General features: G+C 42.4%; 1 long non-coding RNA gene across 1 annotated transcript in view; it reads left to right on the top strand.

Annotated features, from left to right (window-relative positions):
* Positions 1 to 21,719, top strand: part of LOC126499478 (uncharacterized) — a 24,611-nt gene extending 2,892 nt beyond the window's left edge. Inside the window, exons 2-5 of the long non-coding RNA XR_007591087.1 lie at positions 7,596 to 7,636; positions 9,635 to 9,761; positions 14,124 to 14,160; positions 16,014 to 21,719. This is a non-coding gene — a long non-coding RNA (uncharacterized lncRNA). The remainder of the gene's footprint in view (positions 1 to 7,595; positions 7,637 to 9,634; positions 9,762 to 14,123; positions 14,161 to 16,013) is intronic.
* The last annotated feature ends 1,317 nt before the right edge of the window (positions 21,720 to 23,036 follow it).

Below are 23,036 nucleotides of genomic sequence, written 5' to 3'. Positions count from 1 at the left end.
AAAGAAAGAAAGGAAGGAAGAAATCCAACTGAATAACTATAAAAAAGATGAACAGTGCTAAGAACCATTGCTGGTACCTCAGTGCCGAATAGATAGTAACCGTGGCATCTATATACATTATTCGTTCATGACCACTTTATTCCTCCTCTCTGCTGCGTGTTTCTAGTGCAGTCTTCAGTTCTCCTTACAGACATCTCTTGTTCTTCTTTATAGCAAAATGAAATGGAGGAGAAAAGTAAAGAGGTCAGGGCTGGAGGTATTACTGAATTGGCAGAGTCTTTGTCTAGCCATGGAAGCCCTGAGTTTTATCCCCAGCAGGACAGAAATCAAGTATGAAGGCACAGGCCTGCTATCTCTCACTCAGGAGGGGAAGGTAGGAGGATCAGGAGTTCAAAATCACCTGGCTTTTGAAGGCAACCTGAACTACTTGAGACACAGTCTCAAAAAGGAAGAGAGAGACAGAGAGAAAGAGACAGGGAGAGAGACACAGAGACATATACACAGAGACAGACAGACACATACACAGAGGGAGAAAGAAAGAGAGACAGATAGAAAGAGACAGAGAGGGGGAGACACAGACACACAGAGACATATACACAGAGACAGACAGACACATACACAGAGGGAGAGAGAAAGAGAGAGAGAACAAATCAGTCTTGCTACTTAGACCAAGAATCGCCCGTGATGGGGAAGCAGAAGTGACATTTCCATTTCAAATATTGCATGTGGTGAAGATTCCTGTTTACTCTGAGGTTCCACCTTGTGGTTTTTCTGCTTTAAGTTGCTTTCAGATAATGAAAACAAAGCTGGAGCGCTTTCCCCACTAAATGCTGTTAGGCTGAGACCATATTTGTAATCTTTAAACCTCAGTCAGTTAGTTAGGCTCAGACTTGCTGAAAGCCTTGGTGCATCCTGAAGTACTTAGGTTTAGAGGGTTCAGCAATGCGACAGACTTTTCACACTCTGACTCGGGCATCCAGATGAATGGGTTCCCTTGGTTTTCTGGAGGCTGGTAGCTATGCTTTCACGGTGTCTGCAGGCTCTCCTCCTGTCTTGCTGGCGGCCCTGTCCCCTCTATCTGCTATAAATTAGTACAGCCATTGGTCAGATGAGCAGATGAAGAAGTAAATGCACTCAAAGGAGAGATAGAAGCTGGCAGATGAGCTATGTGACTCTCTTCATGTTGGTGACATTGCTGGGTGAAGCTGTTGAGGGCCTTGAAGTTACGAAAGTGGCTTTAAAGCCTTGTGAGCCTACACGGGAAGACATTCTCATTAATGAAGTAGGGCGTAACTCATTCTCAGTTCCTTCCCTTGTCCAAAGTGACTAACAGATCATATATATATATATATTTTTATTTTTAAGTTTTGATTGGTGTCTATTCATTGTCTGTAGAATAGGTTCCTAGAGACATTTTTATTCCAGGAGGGCTATCTAGTATGGCAATATTCATCATTCTCTCCTTCTTCTCCCCACCCATGCTACTTCACTTCTTTCTCAATATAACTTCACCTCTGTTTAATTCCATATGGATGAATGATTTTATTCATCCATTCTAAACACTCCGACCAAAAACCCTTCGAGGAAGAAAGAGTTCATTTCAGCTTCAAGTTTCCCAGGGATAGAGTTCATAATGCTTAGAAGGCATGATAGTAGGGTCACTTTATCTGTACACTGGAAAAGGGAGTGGGAGAGACAGAGGAAGACAGAGACAGAGGGAGAGACAGAGAAAGACAGACAGACAGACAGAGACAAAGAGAGATGGAAACAGAGCGAAGAAATGGGGTGAGATTATATGCCCTCAGAACCCACCTCACAGTGACATACTTCCTCTAGCAAGGCTACACTTCCTAAAGGTTCCAATAATTTCCCCCAAATGACACCACTGACTGTGGACTCAGCGTGGGAGTGGTGGAATTTCTCATCCAAACCACCACAACATTTATATATAATCTAGTGTTCCCTAAAAAGAAAAAAAAACACAGTGTTCATTTTTTCTGAATGTGTATGGGGCTAATTTTATGATCGCTAGTTTCCTATGGAGACCAAAAATTTGCCAGTTTCCAATAAATACCATAATTTCATTCTTATTGGTGGTTGACTAATATTCCATTGTGTGTGTGTGTGTGTATGCCCATGTAATATTTTCTCTATCCCTTCACATGTTGATGGGCACCTAGGCTAACTCTGTAACTTGGCTCTTGTGACTAGCGCAGCAATAGACATGGATGTGCACGTTATCTCTGTGGTGTGTCGGCTTAGAATCCTTGAACCGTTGCATCATGTGGTAGTTCTACTTTTAGATTTTAGGGTTTTCTTTCTCTATTATTTATTTTTGAGGGGCTTCTGTACTGATTTCCACAGTGGCTGAATTAATTTACATGATCCACCAGTGTGAGGGGTCCTGTTTTCTTCCTAACCCTTGATAGCATTTGTTTGTTTTTCTGTATAGCTCTGCCTGTCCTGGAATTCACTCTATAGATTAGGCAGGCCTCTAACTCAAAGATCCACCTGCCTCTGCCTCCTGACTGCTGGGATTAAAGGCGTGCACCACCACCACCTGACCTTATTTATTTTCTTAATGTGCTCTTGCTGACTGAAATGACAAAATCTCATTGTTAGACCAGTACTTTGCCATCAAGCCTGATGATTGAGTTTGGTTTCTGGATCCCACCCACATGCTGGAAGGAGAGAACTAAATCCTACAAGCTCTCCTCAGATATCCACAGGCATACCAAAGCATGTGAGTGCAGGCACGACGCTTGCACACACAATAAATAAATAAATAAATAAATAAATAAATAAATAAATAAATAAATAAATAAATCAGTTAAACAAGAGTCTCTATGTACTTTTAATTTTTCATTCTTATTGGCCAAGAGTACTTTGTCTTTTCATGTAAGGAACAGACATTAATCCATTTTTCATTAAGTTGTTTGTTCTTTTGTTATTTAGCTTTGAAGTTTTCTTTTTATATATTCTAGATATTAATCCTATGAAATATATAGCTAGCAAAGATTTTCTCTCATTCTGTCTGCTTTCTCTTCATTATAGAAACTTTCTATTTCGTGCAATCTCATCTGTCAGTTCTTGGTTTTATTACTATGATTGGGGGCCTTTCAAGAAAATTTTGTCTATGCTGGTATCTGGAAATATTTCCCTGGAAGTTTTGAAGATTCACTTGTTATATTAAGCTCTTGGACCCATTTTGAGTTGGTTTTTGTACTGAATGAGAAATAAAGATCTGGTTTTGTCTTTCCACATGGAGAAATCCGGTTTTCCCAGCCTCATTCACTAAGGAGGCTGTCTTTTCTCCCAGTGTATGTACTGGGCATGAGTGTCAAAACAGCAGCTGTCTGTCGCTGCATGGCTTTGTTTGTTAGCTCTGCATCCTATTTTGTGTTAGTTCAGTGTTGCTTGTCATGGGTCTCTGTAAACAACTTGGGATCAGGATTGCTAATCTATTAGAGGTCTTTATGAGTTTGGGGATTGTTTTTCCTTTGCTGAGAAGAATGAGATTGTGGTGGGGGATTGCATGGAACCTGTACACTGTTTTGGGTAAGACAGATATTTTCATATTACTTCTGCTCTTCTATGAGAAGTCTTTTGCATTCTGGTGGTTTCTTCAGTTTCTTTGAAAATGTTGATTATGGAGTTCTTTTACTTCTTTGGTAAGGTTCAGGTATTTTAGTTTTTAAAAAAGATTGATTTATATTTATTTTACGTGCGTGAGAGCTCGGCTGACATAGCTGTAAGTGCACCGCTTGCATGTCTGGTGCGAGTGGAGGCTAGATGCGGGCTTCAGAGCCTTTCCAACTAGAGCTATGGAAGATCATGAGCCACCATGTGTGTGCTGGGAACCAAACCCAGAACCTCTGCAAGAGCCGCAAGTGCCCTTAAGCCATCTCTCCTGCCCCTGTATTATTTATTTTTAAAGATAGTGTCCTGCTGTGTAGCCCTGGCTGTTCTGGAACTCACAGTGTAGATCGGGAGGCCTTGAACCCACAGAGATGTCAAGCATGATTAATAAAGTGCAGAGACAGATATTGGAGTTCAGTGAAGAAAAGCAAAGCAGCCAGCCACTGACTCTTACCTCGACCTCAGTCCAAAAATGGTGATCCTGCCTCCAGGAAACCCAGAATGAGACTGTGACTGAGAGCTGTCTCCTCCAGTTTTATAATCCTCTCTAGTTCTGGGATCAAGGGTGTGCACCACTACTGCCTGGTTTCTATGGCAAGCTAGTGTGGCTACTGGGATTAAAGGTGTGTGTCATTGCTGCTTGGTCTGTAAGGCTGACCAGTATGATTGTTTTACTTTTCTGATCTCAAGGTAAGCTTTATTTATTAAAATACAAATGAAACGCCACTACAGAGATCCTCCTACCTCTGCTTTCCAAATGCTGGGATTAAAGGTATGAGCCACTATACCCAGACAATATATTTTATTTTTTGAAGCTATTGTTAATGGATTGTTTTCCTGATTTCTTTCTCATCCAGTTTGTTGTTGGCATGTCAGAAAGCCATGCGTTTTATATATGGATTATGTATCTACGGCTTGCTGAGAGAATCAGCTCTAAGAATGTTCTGGTCCAGGCTTCAGTATTTCTTACGTACACTATTGTGTCATCTACAAATAGGAATATGTTGACTCCATTTTCAATTCATATCCCTTTTGTTTCTTTCTCTTTTCTAATTGTTTGAGCTAGGACTTCAAAAATTATATTGAATAGCAATGGAGAAAGTAGACACCCTTGTTCAATTTCTGATTTCAGTTGAATGTTTTTTGAGTTTTCCCCATTTATTACAATGTTGACTGTAGGGTTTGTTGCATATAAACTTTATACTGAGGTATGTTCCTTCTCAAACAGTTCTTTATTTTTTTCTGAAACAGAGTCCCAGGTAGCCCAGGCTGTTCTCAAGCTTGCTACGTAGTCAGTGATGACCTTGAACTCCTGTCTCCTGAGTTCTGGGATCACAGGCGTGGGCCGCCACGCTTATATTTATGCAGTGTTTGTGAGCAGACATGGGGTTTCTGTAAGTGCTAGGCATGTACTCTTTATCAACTGAGCAGCTCCTTCCACAGCCCCTGTGCCGAGCCATGTCCCTTCTAGTCCTAGTTTCTTCTCGACTTCTTTTAGCATAAAGGCATGCTAAACTTTGTCACTGGCCCTTCCTGAGTCTACTGAGAATGATCATCTGATTTTTGTCCTTAAATCTCTTTATGTACTGCCACGTCTTTGCCCAGCTAAAGGACTTGACTACTTACTGAAGTGGAGGGGGTATGAAGAAATGAAAAACCCACATAGACACGCAGAAAAGCTGTGATTGGGTGCACTGGGTTCTTGGATGGGGGAGCCTCAGCACCTGGGAAGTTCAGCACGTTTCTTATGTAGAGTTGAACAGGGAGGCGGGGCTATTGCATATGGCTGAACAAGGAGGCAGGTTTAGCTAATCTGGGTAGGAACTAGATCTGGAGGAGAGCTTCAGGCTATGAACGTCAGGCTGGGAGGAGGCTAAGGTGGACATTTTCTGAACACACTATCAACAATCATACTTGAATCCCTGAGGAAGGCTTTGGCAGTCCTGAGCCTCTTCCAAGGAAGGCTTTGTCACATCCATGGGGCTGAGGCACTGGAGGAGCCTTTGACCTGGCCAGACCCATGTTATCAGCACACATTCACTCAGGGCTTCCTCCACTGCCCTCAATGTACTGTACTCAATCTTAGTCAAAAGTCCAGGGAAGCCATTTAATCAATTTATGTGACTTATTACTATTATTGATTTGCCTATGCTGAACCATCCCTGCTTTTGTTGATGAAGTCATTTTTATTACAATTCAAAAAAATTTTTTTTAATTATTGAATTTGGTTTTCTAGTTGTTAGTTGTTACTATTATTTTTGAGACAAGGTTTCACTGTGTTGCCATGGCTCACTGGCCTGGAAGGTTTGCAGATATTTTATTGATGATTATTTTTGGACTAATTTCATCAGGAAGATTGGCCTTCTGTTGTTGTTATGTTCTTTTCTAGTTTTGGTATCAGGCTAGCCAAACTTAACTCTCTACAATGATCTTGAGGGCACTTCTTCCATCTAAAATTCATGAAATAATGCAAGGAACATGGTGTTAGCTATTTTTTTAAAGGTCTGGTGGAATTTAGTAGTGAGAACATCTGAGCTCTATTTAGTTGGAATAAAAAAATTATTGTTTCAATTTCATTGTTATAAATCTGAAGTTGTTAAAGATTCTCTTGGTTTAATTTTGGTAGGTCATATGTATCTAGAAACCAATTCATTATTTTAGATGCTCAGTTTAGTGGAATATCTGTTTAAGTAAATCATAATGATTTTCTAAATGCCATTTTTTTTAGCAGTTGTAATGTCTCCCTTTTCTTCTCTAATTTTATGGATTTGGGTCTTTTTTTCCCCCTCTTTTGGTTAATTTGGCCAAGATATTACTGATTTGGTCCATCTTTCCATTGATTCTTTGTACTGGCATTAATTCCTACCCCAGCGTCTAGGTTTAGTTGTTCTTGCTTTTCTAAGACCTCGAGGTTTCTCTGATGTTTTAAATGCAGACCTGTACGTAGCTAAAGCTTCCCTCTTACAGTGCGTTCACTATATCTGCAGGCTACGCTGTATTTCATTTCCATTCAATTTGAGGAATTTGTGAATTTCCCTCCCAGCTTCTTTGATGACACATTCATCACTCAGACCTGAGGAAGTCACACTCAGTCACTCATTTTCTCTGAGTCTGTGTTTTTAGGACAGTTCTTTTCATACTGAACGAGATAGTTCCTTAAAAGTGTTTGGCAAAATGCCTGGCCCCTGGTAAACCCTAGCGATTGTTTCCATTTGAAAGCAGCTAACTAAATACGGTGGCAATGAATAAATGTTAAACTTTTCCCAGAGTTTTGTGTCTTTGAAAGTCTAATTAGACCGAAAGTCTAATGACCGAATGATATTAATATTACTGGATCACTAAAGGCTGGCATGACTGTTCCTGCAGGTGGTGGGAGAGAAGGTTTATTGTAGATAGGAGGGAGAGCATAGCCAGAGGCAAAGACATCTGGGAGAGTCCAGAGGTGACCCTGAGTAGGGCCGGGTGAGGAGAGGGGAGGGGAGAGGAAAGGAGCCGAGGACACTAAGAGGCCTGGAGGATAATGGATAAAAAAGAAATGGCCCAGCCCGAAGGGTTGGATTATATAGGGAAGGGTAATCCAGCTCCTGGGCTAGAGAGTTCACGGTAGGGGGTGGGGTATGCCTGTCATACCTTGTAACCTGTAGGGACTGAGGGATGCTGGGAGAACCTGGCAGCTAGGTCTGCTTTGGTATGTTAAATCGGCACCTCAGCCATTTGTCCTGGATTTAAGACCTAACAGATAGAGGAGGTGATTATCTGTGTGGAAGGACACCACCCTGAGATTGGTTTGTATGCATTCAGTGTCTTTTGTTGGTCTTCTAATTTTTGTGGAACATAGGGAGACGAATTAGTATTAAACAGGATTGCTAGTATGTTTAATTTTTTTCTTTGATCTGGAGTTAAAAACCATTCTTAACTATTGTCTACTTCCTCCCCTTTGTATATGTGTGTGACAGAGACACAGACTCTGGGAACCCTCCAGGATAAAAGCCAAACAGTAAGTAACTTTGGTGTGTGTGCTAATATTATGATGAGCGTAGACTTCCTCCAGGGCACCCTTTGTGTGGGAAAGCTTGTACCTTTCTTGACTTAATACTCTGTGGCTTTCATGTGTTGACAGGTCTGACCATACTAGGCCTGTTACTGATAGAAGTTGGGTGTGTGTGTGAGATTTCTGGCATGTACTAAGTGTGGAAAACCCCCAAGAAGAAAGAAGCTTTTCATCTCTCATTGCAAATGCCACTGCTATGTGTCACTGTGAAAGGTCCCTTGTCCTTTATTTTCAGGTTTTCCTCTTCGAGCTTGTTGTGGCTTTGAGACAAGGTGTCACGTAGCCCAGGCTGGTCCTAAACTTATTATGTAGCTAAGAACGATAACGAACTCCCCGTCTTCCTACTTCCTTCTCCACAGGGCTGGGGTGTCCAGCTTGTATTTTGCATTTTTTAAAATTCATTTTTATGTAATAAGACACTACTCAGGAAAACCCAGAAGCAAGAGTTTATGTCCTGAACTATTATGTCCTGAACTAGACAAAGAAAAAAAAAAAACACTAAAAAGCCAGCTAGTAGTAGCAACTTCAATGAGTGGACGTTGAGTTTCTCGGTGGGTAAAGGCACTTGCTGCACAGCCTGACTACGCGAGTGTGATTCTGAGAACTCATGGTGGAGGCGAAGACCTGACTCCTGAGAGTGGTCTTCTAATCACCATGTACCACGGCATGGATGCACATGTATGCGTGTGCACACACAAACCAATAATAAATAGGTAAGAACAATAAAACCAACTCTTTAAGGCCATGTCTAGAGCCCTACATTCATCTAATTCAGTCTCTTATTTGAGCACTCATGGTTAGTGCCTGGCATCTTGTGTACTTGTCTCTCTCTCCCCTCTTTGAGACAGAGAGCACATTTAAGAACTTCTGCTGTCCCAGGTGCTTAACACATAGTACTTGTACATAGGCATCTTGCTTTTGCAGAAGTCACGTGTAGTGATTAAAGGGAGGATTTAACCTCTGAGATTTACTGCTTTCATTGTTTATTATTTTATTGTTTTTAAATGTAGTTTTTATTTAGTCTTAAGATTATTTTGTACATCAACACAGTGTATTTCAATAAGATTCACTTCATCCCCCTCCAACTCCTCCTAGATCCCTCTCATGTCTCCTCCCACATTCTTGTCTTCTTCTTGTTCATTACCTACTGTATCTAATTAGTTCCCATATATACATGAGTGCTTTGTGTCTTTTTAAATGGGGTCTCCTTCTGTAGCCCATGCTGGCCTCAATTTGGTACTTTCCAGGCCTAGCCTCCTGCGCACTGGGATTATGAATGTTCACTGCTCTGGCTGAGTGTCTTATTTTCTTCTAAACTGTCTTTACTATTACTGCCTTTGAAGGTGGGATGTGGACTAACAATTTAGAAATAGTAGGATGTTCTCTGAGACTCCTTGGTGTCAGAAATGAGAGAAATAACAGTAGTGCTTACCACTGACCGAGTGCTCCTAAAGAAATAAGCTCCACGCTAATTGTCTCAATCACTCCACAGGGTCACCGAGCTTTTGGGGATGTGGGATTTGAGCTGAGGACTGTGTGGCTGCAAAGTCCTGGCTCTGGTAACACTGTTTTTCTGTGTGAATGGTGGTTTCCCTGAAAGACTTCCGGAACTCCCTCCCTCTGAACACACAATTTTGAGGCAGTAGGATCCACTATCCAGTCTCTGTAGGGATGCGGGCAGGTGGACTGCAGAGTGACTTCTATACTCCCTGCACAGGAAGCGGGGTGCTTTATCTCCTTGTTAACTGCAAACACTGAGCTGGCCCGTTTCATTCCTCTGCTGACTGGGTCTAATCTAGAAAAGGACAGTTCAAGGGAGGCTTCATCATTCCTGCAATCCTGAGAGACTATGAAGAAGAGTGGTCCTCTTGAATCGCAAGACTTGCTGAGCATATGACCAGTTTCTGGGCTTCTCAAACTTGACTCCTGTTCTCTGTCCCCCAGCCAATTTCCACATGGACCGATGAAGTGAAGGACTCCAGAGAAACCATCAGAACGGCTGTCTATATTGGAGTAGGAGTCTCTGCTGGGCTGGCCCTGGCACTCATCTTTGGTGTTTTATTCCTTAAATGTAAGTTGCTGCATAGTGCTTCTTTTACTTTCTGATAAAGAATGGTTACCATAGGAGCAGTGCAAACTGAGACAGAAATACAATTTTTTTAAGCAAACCTGAAGGACACTCACTTGTCCTTCCAGACATTGCCCATAACTGGCCAGTCACATTGCTGATAACCGGCGATCTTTCAAACTTCTACCTATGTGGCAGGTAGACACTGTGCTAAATGTTTTACAGACATCTTAGTCATCAACAGTTATAAACTAGGCAGTCTAGGGCAGAGGGAAGTACAGCTTGCTGAGAGCAGCTGAGTTCTCCAAGTTTCACTGTGAGCAAGGTCCAAGTCTAGACCTTCAAGTGCGGAAGACAGCCAGAATGGCTATCTTTAGATACACAAGCTAATCCTGGGGCTGCTGTGATGGGTTAAGGCCTGTCACAAGCCTGATGCTCTGAGTTTGATCTGAGAGACCCACGTGGTGGAAGAAGATAATGAATTTCTTCCCTCAGACTGTCCTCTGGCCTCATGTGAGTTGTAGCATTTGGGTACCTCTCCTTTTCTACTTTTCCCTCCTCTTCTTCCCCCTCCCTCCCTTTGTCTCATCTCTTCCCGTCCCCCCATCCTCTCTTCTCTCTGTCTCTCTCTAACTCACTGAAAGAAATACTCTAGTTAAATTATAAATATACCCATGCTTATTAGGAAGCCCAACAACACAACCTCTCTCTCTCTGTGGATTTCTATATTGCTTTCTCAGGCCCCTTTAACACTGAACCATGCCTGGGCTTCCAGACTGGGGTTTCTTCTCACAGCACTCAGCAATACTATTTGTCTTTATTCAAATAGACAACTTGAGGTCTGGGCATGTAGTGCAATTGTTACAGTATTTTTGTAACATGCAGGAAACACAAGAGCCCCATAAAAGAAGGTATGGGGGTGTACTGTAAGTTCTGTAATCACAGAATTTCCTGGAGGTAGAAGCAGGAGGATCAGAAGTACAAGGCCATCGTCAGCTGTCAGCTACACACTGAGTTCCAGGCCAGGGGTCTGCAGGAGACCCTGTCTCAGGGGGAATTTTTATTTTCAGTTTGGTTATTGTACTTGGAGACCATTGTCACACTAAAGATTCAAATAAGTCCAAAGCCTTCCACCCTTTCATGATTGTGATATAGTCTCTTTTCTCTGTGAGCAGAGAAGGCATTTCTCCAGAGTGTAATGCGTTTACAACACCCTTTGTGAACGGAGACTGCCCTTAGTTTCCTGGCTGCCCAGACCCAAATAATCACACAGAAACTGTATTAATTACAACACTGTTTGGCCTATTAACTCAGCCTTCTTTTTATGTCTTAAATTAATCCATTTTTTTTAGCTTATGTATTGCCATGTGACTGTGGCGTTTCCTCATTTTCTACACGTCTTGTTTCCTTGGCGGCTGGCCGGAGTCTGCTTGACTCCTACTCTCTCTCTCTATCTCTGTTTGGATTTCCTGCCTGGCTTTGCTATGCTAAACCACTGGCCAAAGCAGCTTCTTTATTAACCAGTGGTAATAAAACATATTCACAGCATACAGAGGGGAATCCCACATCAAGTCTTTCTCCTGAACATACAACAGGGACTATCTATGTCGGGTCGTTAGCCATCTCAGATTTTCACAAGGCTGAAGGAAGTTTCTAAAATGTGGAACTTCCGTTGGTAAAGCTGGGCCCATCTGAGAAAAACCAAAATGGCTTGGTCACCCTGACCGGGGACTGAAGTTGCCGAGGACTTTAAGGAGGTTAGGTCCTTTAACTATGATATACAATATAAAATATACTAGGTACAATTGATACCATGATAGAATGCTGATGTGTTAAGTAATATGTCCAAATCCATAAAGTTAATTGATGAATATAGGGGTTGAAATCAGCCTAGTTTCTCCTGATTGTTTTCTACTACTTCTTGGTAAATGGGTTTTCCCAAGAAACAACCCCATATACACTCTCACGAGCTCACCCAGAGGCTGCAGGAAACAGTGGGGACTGATCAGTTGAACATGAGATCTGGAGGTTACTAAAAGAGAGATAACAACTTGTACTACGTTTTGAGTTCTTCTGAGACCTAGAAATTAGGAACTGTTGTAATTTATGTAAAAGGTAAGAAGTTAGGTGGGTAGTCCTCCCTTGGAGTCCCTCCCCATGTTGGGAGTTATTTCTCTCTTTTGCTTAGTAAGTCTATACTCATTCTTGTCTTTAAAAGAGGCATGGGTGAAATCTAATGCACTTATAACTGCTAACTTTCAGTGCACTCAGGTTCTACATCTCTGGACTCAACCATAAAGTAAAAAAACCATGGAAAATTATTTATCCTTAACATCTATAGACTTTTTAATCTCCCAAAGAAGGCAGCGACTATTTAAGTATAACGTTTATATCATGCTAGATGTTACACGTTGTCTTGAGGTCATTTAAAGTGTGTGATAGGATGTGACAGGTATTCGTGGTGTTTTATATAAGGCACTTGAGCACACTTTGGTGTTTGTAGGCGTTCCTTGACCAACCACAGTGGATTTAGATGGATAAGGGTAAACACAGAGGGTTGTTTTAAGAAATAGATCAGAATGTTCTGTTTAGTTTATAATTTTTTCCCCTAGATTTTGTGGGTAGCAATCTGACAGATGAGGTGGCCTGCTCTTAAGTCATGACATTATAGCCACAAGCTGGCCCGGAAGTGCCCATCAGTCCTCTGGCTTTCGAGTGGACTGTGTACCGACTGAGATGATCACCCACGCTTCATTACTGCTTAGCCTCCTTCAACCCTCTCCCAGCCAAGGAAACAGCAAAGGCGCTCCCTGTGCCAAGTCTCCATCCCTTTATGTTTTCCTTCTGAACTGTCCATCTCACTTCTATCCTTAAAGTGCCACAGACACAGTTTTATTCAGTCCCAAATTGCTTTCCTTTTACTAATGGTCACAGATAGTTTTGTCTTTCTGCAATAATATCCCAAGTAGAATCCATACTTTGTTCTAAAATGTTTTCTTTTGGCTTTGGAAACACCATTTGTTGTATTTCATTGGTCCGTCCGTCCCATCATACAGATATTTCGTCTTCTGCCTGGTGTTTAAAAGCTGAAGTTCCTCAGGATTTGGCCTTTTTCTCTTTGTAAAAAAGTACTCTATAGCATAATTCCATGGACTTAAATCTTCACTTTAATCTTTTCAACTTTTACAATGTTGATGCATCCTGTCTGTCTGTCCAGGTAATAGCTCCACTTTGAAGGTTCATACAGTCATGTCAGATACAAGGCTTCTGCTTCCAAATTCCACCCTCCAGGACCCAGCTGTTGGGCCCTGGAATCTTCATTATTTCTCTCTCTCTCTATCTCTGTCTCTCTCTCTGGTTTCTTATGTCAGAAATGCAGAAGTCATCCCAGAATCCTCTTTTTTTCAACATCTCAATATGTAAGCAGCTTCATTTGCAGCCTCTGTGCAAAATAGATCTAAGACTGCTTCATTGTTCTGCATCTTGCTCGGTTATTATTTTTTTTTAATTTCTCCTTTTAATCAGTTCTCTACATAGTAACCAGATCATACCGTTATTCAATGGTGCCCTAAGCGATCTTGCTGTCTCACACTGTCCAAATTCTTTTTTTTTTTTTTTTTTTTGTTGATTCGTTGGTTTGTTTGGTTGAGATGGATCTCATGGATTGCTTGCTTGACTCGATCCCTTGATCCTCCTACCTCCACCTCCCAAAAGCTGGGATTACAAGATGATAACTGAAAAGGCCTATGGGACCAAGCTTCAGCTTTACCTCTTAGATTGTTGGGGGCCACTCTTTTGCTCTCATTATCGTTTTGGTTTTGACACCTACCCAGATCTCTGCCGAGCTTTCTCTGTTCCTGGAGTGTTTGCCCTCGCTCTTGACATGAGTGACTCATTCTGTTCTTTCGGAGCAGACCTCAAAAGTCACGTCTTACCGTGCTCGCCTAACCTTCTCTGGTTCTGGTTTAGTATGGTGCTGGTTTCATTTTATAATGCAGTGCAGTTTGAAATAATTTGTGTCTGTCCTTCCTCTCCTTCTTTTCTTCCACTCTTCCTTCCCTCCTTTCTTCTTTCCTCACTCAGACGCATGCTTCATGGAGTCAGCGCTCACAACTCGCCCTGTGTGTTCCCGATGCCTACCAAACTGCAACACACACAGAATAGTCCTCATAATGTTTGTTAAGCAAGAGCTCCATATTATTATTGTTAATATCGTCCTAAGATTGCTAACAGGGTGATTTAGTTTGTTCTAAGGCAAGGTCAGTTGTCACCAAGCCGCTCTCATCTCCAACCAGTCCATTTTGTTTCTTTTTTTCAAGTTATCTTAGAAAAGTATTCATTGGTTTTTCTTTCACCTTTACCCAGGGTATTCTTATAAGAAAAAGAAGTTACAGAATTCAAGGTAAGAACACAGAAGAGGGAAAAGGGTATTGGGGATCCCTACCATCTTATGATTTTATTCTTCCTCCGAGAAGTTCCTATTGGGATCTTTGAAATCTTAGGTTAGACTTCCTCTTTTTATGAAATGAAAATTCAATATTTGCCCTCCTGTACATTTAGCTTCCTCAGTTCTAAAGTTGAGGTCTATTGTTTGCCTAATTACTAAAAAATATTTGTTTCTAGTTTCTAGTGAACTGCACCTTTAGCTGAGTGCTTACTGTTTTCATGGTGTTACCAGAATGAGAGCGAAATACAAACAAACAAATAACAACAACAACAACAAAAATCAAGCCACTATGGTCAGGGTTTTATAGCCCCGCCTAGGTATTTCCAGACGTGGCAGTGTGTTAGGATGACCTGGGCACTAATCCTGCAGATACAGGACAGACCTAAAGGAACTGAATCAGGATCTTGGGGGATGGAGCCCGAGATGGTATTGTTCTCAAAACTCTTCAGGTGATCCTCGTCATTACTCCACTCCTGACTGTTCTCACACACACACACACACACATACACACACACACACACACACACACACACACACACACACACTGAGAGAGAGAGAGACAGATAGACACACACACAGAGAGAGAGAGAGATAGACACAGAGAGAGATATTTTACAGTTTTAGTAAGATTCAATACATGAAAAATTATATTTCAATGGAAAATATAATTATCTGCTGAATATAGAAACCACCTCTTATTTCAGAAATCAACAAAATTCAGAATGTTCCAAAGACAAGGTAATATAAAGTGAAAAGTCATATAAATCCAAATATAGTATTTAATTATCAGTACCATTGTGCTTCATCAGAAGTGAAACTGGAAACATGATATTCATGGGTAGCGCTGACAGGCATCAATTCGCTATCCGTGAAATGATGTGCTCGACCTGTGGCTGTAACCCTATCGCGAACTAGGAACTAGAACGCTGTGTTTGACTGCTGTAACTCCAGCACAGTTTCTAACAAATAGCAGTGATCAGCTCTAAGGAACAAATGATCCAGTGCTCCCCACAGCAGCCCTTTCTAGAGTTGAGAGAACTCGGGCACAGGGTTTACTAAGTTAGATATCTGTGGATATATGTACTTTGTTCACTGTTGGAGTCTACAGATGCACAGGACAGTGTGTAACTGTCTTGAAGATACATGGATGATGTGAGAATAGATAGAAGACTATTTGGGAAGAGGAGGGGGCACAGGAGATATTGATGAGGTGTGCGAATATGGGCAGAGCACAGAATATATGGCTATAAAAAAGGTTGTCATGGAACCCTAATTTTGTACAAAAGCACTAAAAACATTTAAAACCCCAACCAAATGAGCACCCCTCCCACACACACAAACACATTCACCCAAGTCATGATGTTGGGTGTTGGGAAGAAACACAGAATTCCAACTCAAGCCTGATTGGTTCCTATTCCTTTTCAAACTGTTGGAGTTCACAGAGGGTTGAAACAACAGCCCAAGGGACGTTAAAGCACGTTACCTTCAACTCCTAATCATCACTTGGAACACCTGTGTTATTAGTTCTCAGTAAGCGCAGGGCTTTCTCTCAACCACTCGTAAGGATGTTGCAGGCATCTTGACACACCCCAAACCCTTCAGCCTACAACTCCTTACATACCGAAGAGAATTATGAGTAATTACATGTCCTTAATTGTTCCCCAAATTACTGCCTGGGTTTCTCTCAGTGCGCACCCAGTGCAGGGTCCTGAGTGTCAGTTGGCTGCTGTCAGCAGTGACGACAGCTCTTTTCACTCTCTTCTCTGTTCTCTGGGAATTCTGTCAACGGCAGCCTTTTATCTTCACAGCCTCATCACACTGGCCAACCTCCCTCCAGTGGGGCTAACTAATGCGGGAGCAGGCAGAAACCGATCAGAGGAAAACGTCTATACCATCGAGGAGAACATCTACGAAATAGAGAACGCCAATGAGTACTATTGCTATGTCACCAGCGGGCAGCCATCTTGACCACCCCTGGGCTCTCGCTTTTTAAGGCTCCCCTTCATTTTTGATTTTGTGGTTTTCCTTTTTGAACACTATGAGATATATCATATCTGAAAACTTTGGGAGGTTCTGTCCACCATGAAGTGTTCCTGTTTTCTAGGGATAATTAGCTCATAAGGGGATTCAACTGTAACCTATACTATATTGAAATGTATCATTACCTCTGATGATAGGATCTTCCCCCAACTCAGAGAGTGCTAATCATGGATGTTGAAGCTCACATGTGCCTTCACACATTAGGAATGCTTTGTCTGATATCTCTGGAGTACCTGGACATTCAGGATTGTGGTGTGTCCACAAAGCTCTTCAACAGGTATGGGGAATATTAGGCTAAGGGAGATAGGTGCAGGTCTATGTGGATGCAGGCAATCTAAAGTGACCACTGATTTTTCTAGAGATTTGGGACCTTGAATAATTAAGAAAAAGTCAGGGGCACATGCCTATAATGACATAACTTACGAGGCTGATGAACGAGGATCGTGAGTTCAAGGCCACCCTAAGCTATGGTGGTGAGACTTTGCTTTAAAAACAGAAGAGAAAAAAAAAAAAAACAATCAAGCAAGCACACAGGGAGACTGGAAAGATGGTTCAGACGGTGAAGCGCTTGTTGTGCAAGCATGAGGAGCCATAGTCTGATCCCAGAACCCACACGGAAAAGCTAGGCGTGCTAATGCCTGCCTGTAAACTCAGAGATGGGGAAGTGGCGACAGAGCAGGTCCCTGTGGCTTGGTCGCCAGGCAGCTTAACCTAGTTGGTGAGTTCCAAGTCACCGAGAGCCCCTGTCTCGAAATAAGGTGGACAGTGTTCCTGAGGAAAGACAATGGCAGTTGCCCTCTGGTCTCCACACATATTTGAATGTGCATACACACATGTGCGGTCACACGTGAGATAAAGAAAGAAAGGGAGGATGAGAACAGGATGAGACAGCAGTGAAGGTTCTCTCTGGACCTTCTGCTTGGATGCAGTGTGTATCTCTACACCCCTGGCCCCCATCTCAGGCCCGACCGCTTCTGAGTAGGAACATGGTGGTGCAAACCTGTCATTAATTCCAGCCCTCAGCAGGCTGAAGCAGGAGCATGGAGAGTTTGTGAGCTACGGAGCCAGACCCCCCTTCACAAAAAGAAAAGGTTCCTCAGGGCCTGCTGACTATAAAAGGAAACTCTCCTTGCCGAAGTCCGACCTTCCCTGTTGTGTGCTCAGAGGGGAGTGCCTCTGACAACTTCTCCATTCCCGGAGGAAGCTGGAGCTGCATTTCTCACAGAAGAAGAACCAGTGACTGGGATGCTCATGCTGTTTCCTGATTGAAAGAAGGCAGAGTCCTGGCAGCCGTCTGTGTCGTCAGCCTCAGATCTTCCACTACAAGGACAGTGGTCACAAAACCAAATTTCTAAGCTGGTGGAGACCAATTTTGTCTGGCTTATGACTGTTCAGTGCCTTGGTTTGTGTTGGTTCCCATATGTAACAGAACCTAATAAAACAGCCCAGAGTCAAAAAAAAAAAAATTAAATGAGCAGAAAGATAGCTTTGTCGAAAGACTTGTGCACTGGGGAGCTACTGTGGAGATCAGAAGACACTTGTCAATGGGGACACAGGTATCTGGCTGTTTGGACAAGTTTTTCTTGCGTGGAATTTGTTGTTTAGGCTGCATCTAGCTAGTTATGGGAGGTACTGGCTTTCTTAGGAGTGTATGGAAGGGGGGCCAGCTGACAAAATTCAGTTAGAGGTAGCGGCTCTCATGCAGGCGAGGAAAGTAGCAGCAGATGTTTTCAAGTTATAAACTGCACTGGGGAGGGTTTTGAGCACATTTAAACCAACCCAGTGGTTTCCTCCCTCAGCGTTCTTATTGGGCAAAGTCTTTAAGCAAGGGCATGGGTCCAAAATGATTCTGTGCTGGTGTCTGCAGGGGACTTTTGACAGCAATAGGGGGATGGTTGATTACATGGTGTAACAGTTTCTATCGATTGCTAACTTGACAGGATCTAAACATCACCTTGGGGATGACTCTGGCCAACTCTGTGAGGCATTTAAGGTAGTTGAGGTGAGTGGAGTCATTCCACTGGCTGGTGTCTTGAACTCCATGAAAAGAGAAAGCAAGTTTAGCACCAGCATCCATCTCTTTCTGCTTCCTGCTGATGCCATGTGACCAGCCCACTCTTGTTCCTACTAGCATGTCTCCCCACCGTGATGGACCATGTCCTCTTGACTGACAGGTCAAAATGAACCCTTCCCTTTTAAAGAGACTTCAGTCAGGTATTTTGTCATAGCAACTGGAAAGCTAACTAATACACATGGTATGGATATGGTTTTAAAAAGAACCAGGTAGCTTTGCTTAGAGCTAGCTGATGCTCACCCACCCTTCCTTCCTTCCTTCCTTCCTTCCTTCCTTCCTTCCTTCCTTCCTTCCTTCCTTTCTTTCTTTCTTTCTTTCTTTCTTTCTTTTTGGCTTTTGGTTTGAGATAAGGTCTCATATATCCCAGGCTGCTCTTGAATTCACCAGGATGGCCTTGGACTTCTAATCTTTCTGCCTTTTCCTCCTGAGTGCTGTGTCTACCTTGCCCACTGGCAAACACTTTTAAGTGGTTGCATTGTGCCAGCACTTTGGTACTGGGACAATAGAATGAATCACATTTCTGGCCTTGTGAAAGTCTTATTGATCCAACAGGAGGAAGGATCTTATCCATTCATTCAGGAGATCTTTATTAGTGATTACTTCCTGCTGGACACCGTTTAGTCTCTAGGGACAACAGGAAACACAACCAAAGTCTCTACCACAGACTTTGTACTGTTGCCAGAAGATAATGCTACATTTTTAAGACAAGAAAGAAGGTCCTAGGCTTGTATATTTCTCTGCTTAGCATATGAAAAAAATACCCAAATCAATAATAATACCATAGGATATTTCAATTTTTCCTTTTACATACTTTATGAAAAGCTGGAATATTTTTCTTTGTTTATAAAAGTTAAATTAAGCATTATAACAATGTCTCCTGTTTCTTGTCCTCATCAAAGAGAAATAGGTCAAGGTAAAGGTCACCAGAACGTGGCAGCAAGCTGGATTTAGAACCCTTGGTTTTAGACCTGTAGCCACTTACTGTCACGTATTTGGGATGGAATTGGTGAGCGGCAGAGGAAAAAAAAATGAGGGAGCCAAAGGAGATAGTATAAATGGCCCTGGAGATGGCAAAGATGCAGCTTAAAGTCTTTAAAGGGAGAGGGCGGAGAGATGGCTCGGTGGTTAAGAATGGCTGCTTTGTGAGCACGAGGACCAGAGTTTGGAACTCGGCTCCTGTGCAATGAGACGGGATCTACTGCATGTCTGGAGCCCTAGTGGGGAGGGGCAGAGATAAGAGGACAGCTGGAGCATCCTGGCTTCCAGCCTAGCAGAGAAGTAGGAGAGTGGCTGATTATATGGTGGGATTGTTTTAATTGATTTCTAACTTGACAGGTCTAAGTCACCTTGGAGACAAAGCTCTGGCCATGTCTGTGAGGTGTTTTCTAGTTTGGGGGAATTGAGGTGGGAACACCTACCCTAGATGTAGGTGAGACCATTCCACGTGCTGGTGTTCATGGAAACAGTAATAGAGGAGGACACAAGATTCCCTCTTCTAGTCTTTGCACATGTGCTTAGGCACATGTACTGCACATACATGTGCATGTATGCACACACACACACATACACACCACAACCTCAAATAAATCTTTAAAAATGTAACACAAAATCCAATTCACAGTAATATGAAAAATGAAAATAAGCTAATATATAGATATGGAAATAAACTAAAAGAGAGAAAGAGACAATGAAGCCAAATTAAAAATAAATAAAAACAAAAAAACAAAACTGACAAGGAAAAAGGGCTGGAGAAGACTCAGCGCAGGTCTAATCACCTTAGTTGGGTCTCCAAGCCCCTGTCAGCTTGAGCTTGATCCCTGGAACCATGATGAAAGGAGCGAATGGCCTCCTGAAAGTTGTCTTCCATTTCTACATTCCTACTGTGGCATTCATGAGCCTATGCCCACATATGCTCATCATATACACACCATAAAATAAGTTAAGTAAAGATGAAAAATTCAAAGCTTCTAACAAGTTCAAGCCTGTCAGGGTTGTATGATACTTTATCTCTAAACAAAAACAAGAATAAAACCTCCCAAAAGCAAGAAATCAAAGGCTGGCTCGATGCTTCAGCAGTTAACTACATTTGTTCTAAAATTATGAAAGCTGAAATTCAGAACCCAGCATCCATGTAACAAACTGAGTGTCTTGCACATAGTCTATAACCTCATCTCTGATGGATGTGCATGCATGCGTCTTGAAGGGTATCACCTGGCCTTGCTAGTTTCCAGGATAGCAGAGCGGAGCAAATTTGAGACCCAAATTCTTGAAAAAGCTCTGCCTCAGAAAGAATAAACAGAGGGGGACAAAGGAGGTCACCCAGTGATGTCTTCTAGCCTTCACTCATGTGCACAGACACAATCATCATATGTACTCATGCACACCCCACACACACCAGTAAATAGACAAACAGTTTTAAAAATCAAATAGTTGTCGCCCAGTCGTAGTTGCCTACTATGCACAAGCCCTGTGTTGATTGCCAACACTGCATACATGGGGTATGGTGAAGCACTTCCAGAATCCCAACCTTGTCCCAGGAGAGAGAGAGAGAGAGGGGGGGGGGAGAATGTGTAAGTGTAACTTGTTTTTACAAGTCCTTAGGAGTTTCCTATTCAACCAGACAGGTTCTGAGAAGGGAGTTTTCCCTGCCCATGATTTATAGATTTGAAATTCCCAAGACAGACATCGTAAGCTGTTCAATGGTTCTCCTGATAACAGCAAGACAGTTTATATGAATCATTTTCCCCCTTTAAAATAAGTATAGCATGAGCTTGTAGAAATAGCTTGTTTCTATACAACTCATAACAGTATGTATTCATTTCTAAGCTTAGGGCTTGAGTTCAAGAAGTGGAGTCATTATATAATACCACTTCCAGCAACATCCAGCATCACTATCAAATAGCTGTAGGGTTTGGTGAAGCTCAAATGACCCTCACGCCTACTCCGAAAGGTCATCTGTTGACTTCCAGTGAGAAAGCAGAACCCAGTTAGATCCCCAGATTTGTAGGCAAATGGTCTGGATCCTTCTAGAGATGAACAGAGGGGCCCTAAAGTCGTCGTTCTAAGATCCACCATGTTTCTGGGTTTCAGCTGAGAAGTGGGGAGAGTAGGAGGGGGTGACCATTTTATCCTAGGATCCTCAAGGCTGAGGAAGGCTTGGGTGTCAGTTGTTTTACAGCAGGAGAGCTGTACAAAGAGGAAGTGTGAGTCAGAAGTGTTCCTTTCAGGCTTCCAGATCCTGTGTCCTGTGTTAGCCCTGCCTAACGCTGTTATAAACAAAGGTCACATCGGCTATCAAATGACTCAGTGGGTAAAAGCATGGTCTGCTAAGCCGGGTGACTTGAGTTTGGGCCCAGGGGTCCATTTGGTGGAAGGAGAAGGCTGATTGCCCTATCCTGTGCTCTGACCTCCTCATGTGCCCTATGGCACACACACAAAGTATATAAATAAAGAAGTGTAAAAGTGTAATAAAAAATAAAAGTTATTACAGGTCACTTATGTCTTCTGTGGTCAATCTTTTTTGTACATTTGTATCCTAACTCTTCTGCTTATATGATTTTTAGGGTTTTTAACTGTTCAGTAATGAGGCATCAGGTTAAAGTTGCTCATTATTTTAACATGATAATGGTAGGTGTGTCACCTCTAAATTATTTTATTATGGCTTTCTATGTTAGTCTTATAATTTATAAGTTGACAAGTTGTCATTTCTAATTTTTACCTATTATTTGAACTTTGACCTTCTTTTCTTCTTTTTTTTTTGGCCTTTTTTTGATACAAGTTCTTGCTGTGTAGACTGGGCTGGACTGCAGTTTGCTTTGTAGTCCAGTTGAACCTCAACTACTGTAATCCTTCTTCCTCTGCCTCCTGAGTGCTGGGATCAGAAGCATGTCACACTACATTACGCCCCCATTCATTTCAAATCATGCACACTCCTCCCAGGCTCGGCCTTCCCTGCTAAAGTCCCTGGGTCACCCAAGGAATGACCCTTCACGTTGCTTTGTACTTCTAGACCAGCACTGTCCAGTAGAAGCACAATGGGAGGCGACTTAGGTGATCTTTGAATTTACACTCAGACGTTAGTTTACTTCCTTTGGGTCAGCCACGAGGCAACCAAATACAATCCCAGTGACTTTTATGCTCCTTCACCTCTCGCCTTCCTCCCTTTCCCTCCTAGGAATCCTAACCTCTAGCTCTCCTGACAGCGTATACTTCTCACAAGGTGGCCTAAGTATTCCAGCTCTCAAGACTACCAATCAGGAAAAAAATTATCAATCAGATTGGCCTGTTCTGTTGTTGAGGACCTTTCAGCCATTTTCTGGCCCTGGAGGAGGGGACTGCCTTTCTCCTGCCTTCGCCAGCCTCTCCTCATCCTCTCTGCTTCAGCCACACTGGCTTCCTGTCTGCTTCTAGGATACCCTGAATTCTCCTTGTCCCTTCTCCTATTCCATGCCTGTTCCCTTTCCCAGGGAACTTCTCTGTGATGGTTTGAGGATCTGCCTCTTATCTTTGACTTTCCATTTTAAGATTGTTGTCATAGCAACAATCTGTTGATCCCCAGTCTGGTTTATTTCTTGTGTGGCTTCTTATACCCTCCTATCAGAATTAGCCACTAGTACTGTGTCTTCCACATAGGACAGGAAAGCTGTATCCAAGAAATGCATGGTGGCTAAACAGGACCCGAACAGTGGCCACATATGACAATGAGGGTCAACAATGG

This window comes from Alexandromys fortis, unplaced genomic scaffold (genome assembly GCF_014885135.2).
Source record: "Alexandromys fortis isolate MF-2015 unplaced genomic scaffold, M_Fortis_MF-2015_v1.1 scaffold_11, whole genome shotgun sequence".
Classification (NCBI taxonomy): Eukaryota; Metazoa; Chordata; class Mammalia; order Rodentia; family Cricetidae; genus Alexandromys; species Alexandromys fortis.
The sequence above is the reverse complement of the archived record's forward strand: the minus strand, read 5'-3'. Positions and strand labels throughout refer to the sequence as shown.